Below are 3,079 nucleotides of genomic sequence, written 5' to 3'. Positions count from 1 at the left end.
AAGGGGAATTCTAGGCATTATATTGACAATACTAAGGGTAGAAAGCATATGGGTTGGAAGAATAATAGAGTTTTTCCCAAGAATAACAACTTGAGGAGTAATCCACATAGTGATGATGATACACTATGGCTAATAATACCATATGCAATGCAGATTAAAACGGATATAGTCAGAACTATACATAAAGTAATATATAGACTATTCACTAAGAGTAAGAATAAATTTAGCCGAAGTAATATAATGTACAATTGACTATGTATATTTGCATCTAGGTACTAATTTGTGTATGTTTATTATCACAATATTAAGTCGAAAAACTGAGACATTGAATGTGGAACACATATATATGTTTACTAATTTATATTATTTATTTATATCATTATGTATATGTATATTTTTATATGTATAGGAATAAGAGTATATGCACTCATATGTATATATATATATATGTTGTATTATGGGTATGCACCCACACCCATGTGGGTATATATGTAGACTGATTTTATTACATAATCTCCGAAGAGGCCTTATGATATTTTTGTAAATGTCTCATTTATATCTATATATTGACCAACCATAAAGGGCTAATATTGGTAAAATGAGACATACCTATCTACATGGCCGAAACAGCTGTAAGATGTAATCTATACTTATATTTATATTTAATTATATTTATATTCTCTTTTATATATATTCCACTTATTATACAACATTACTCTTTTATGTACACTTTTTTATGTACATTCCTTTATGTACACTGATTTGTTCTGATTTTTATATTTAACCCTACAGTCTCTTATGTGGTGGTTTAATAAAGTATGTGATTGAGTATTATCTGGTAATTGATATTTGATTTAGATGTATTTCTCCATTTTCTTATCTTGTATTAGTAATTTGTGGTAAATCATCTTACCTTTGCCCATATAATACAGTAAATGAATTAATTGCATCGCAATCATTAACATTTATGTATTAACTTTGTTGGGTACTTCACTAGCAGTATATTGGATATATGTTATCCCATGGAGGTTGCATTTACAACCCCTATCTCAATTTGTATATATGTATATATATATATATATATTATATATATATATATATATATATATATATATATATTATATATATATATATATATATATATATATATATATATATAAAGTTAATCCAAACAAGAAACCACAAAAAAACACAACGCGAGGACGTGGAATAAATATAGTATTATTGGACGCTCAGGAAAGAAGGAAAGGAGGGTTTAACGTTTATACATACACACACACACACACACACACACACACACACACACACACACACACATATATATATATATATATATATATATATATATATATATATATATATATATATAAAGGCAAAGTTTACGAAAATAAACAAAAGACGAAGGCAGGTGGTGTACAAACAACAGATGTATTAGTATAGCGCTCAGGAATAGAAAAAGTCTTTCACGTTTGGAGCCTACGCACTTCTACAGAAAGATACACAGAAAAAAAACAAGGAGGGAAAAAATCTGTGTAGTAGCCCAGGTATTTAAGAGCCCCTAGTAGGCAACGACTAATCCCGATCTAGTCCTTTCCCTGTAGGGAACGAAGGCGCATGCGTAGGCTGCAATGTCTTCTCTTCACTCAAATACTTTTGTGTATACGACGTTCCTATGCCAAGGTTATGTTGTCTGCTCATGTTTTGTCTCGTTGACTGCTTGAAGTGGCGGTGTTGTGGGTAAAGTCTCGAATGTAATTTCTTCCTGGTAGGAATTGGTTCACCAAAACTTAGGTTAGTCTGGAGGTTTCGATGTAATCTTTGGTTTGCATGTGGGATACCTTGAAGATTAAGTCTAGATTTCCTCCTGGGGGTTGGAATATCGATAGCTGTTTGATAGTTATTTGGGGGAGTAAGAGAGTTAAAGAAGTTCGAGTTGCGCCCCCTAGACAGTATGTGGTTAGTGTTTAATACACAAATCGGTTTGCTATGTGTGCCACATATGATTTAATTAACCGATTTTTTTCCAGTAATAAAGTATCCTATTGGAATAAAAAGGGCCATATAGCTCCTTGGAGTTGACATGATGCTCGCTGTGAATTTTAAAAAAAATTTCTGCCAATTTGTTAAAGATATTGTTGAAAATATGTCATCTTGAATTTGAACGCAATTTCCCAAAATGGCATGATTTTATCGATTTTTTCTGATGGTAAGGTATTGCATGGAAAACTAACGTCAGAATTGAGTTTCTCAGGGTAACACTAAGCTTCACCATGAGTTTGGTGAAGATCGATTGCAAGTTGTGAAAACTACAACGGAAAATGTGTTGCATATGAAAAGCTTAGATTCTCGACCCCATCTCGAATTTATCGGTCTTTTTAAGAACTGGGGGAACTTTTCAAAATTTTCTCTACGTTAGTTTTGAATTATGACATTGGAGTATGTGTGTATCAAGTTTCATCAGAATCGGTTGAAAGCCGTGGTCAGGGTGAGGGTACAACCTGATAGACACACAGACAGACAAACTGCCTTATATATATATATATATATATATATATATATATATATGTAGGTCGCGGGTTGAGTCGGGGTTAACCACAGTAAATAAGGTACTCAATACATGGCAGAGTAAATTAATTTATTTTATAGAAAGAGCTTCTACAGGACTAGAACTGTTTAATTCAAATGAAATCATCAGGAAGCTTGGCGTCAAGAATCTTGACGCCAAGCATACTTGACGCCAAGCTTCCTGATGATTTCATTTGAATGAAACAGTTCTAGTCCTGTAGAAGCTCCTTCTATAAAATAAATAAATATATATATTATATATATATATATATATAATATATATTATATATATATATATATATATATATATATATATATATATATATATTATATAAAACATTATTGGTGAATTGAAGAAATGGAGCTGAACGCAGATTGAACAGAAATCGTTTTATTTCATTCTACACGTGTTTCGAAAGGCAACAAATTACCAAAATCCGATTGAATAATGGGACCATATTGTGTCTTTCTCTTCAGGAAGAAAAAAGGAAATCCGTTGGAAAAACAAAAACAG

This window comes from Octopus sinensis, linkage group LG15 (assembly GCF_006345805.1).
Source record: "Octopus sinensis linkage group LG15, ASM634580v1, whole genome shotgun sequence".
Lineage (NCBI taxonomy): Eukaryota > Metazoa > Mollusca > Cephalopoda > Octopoda > Octopodidae > Octopus > Octopus sinensis.
This window is presented reverse-complemented; position numbering follows the sequence as displayed.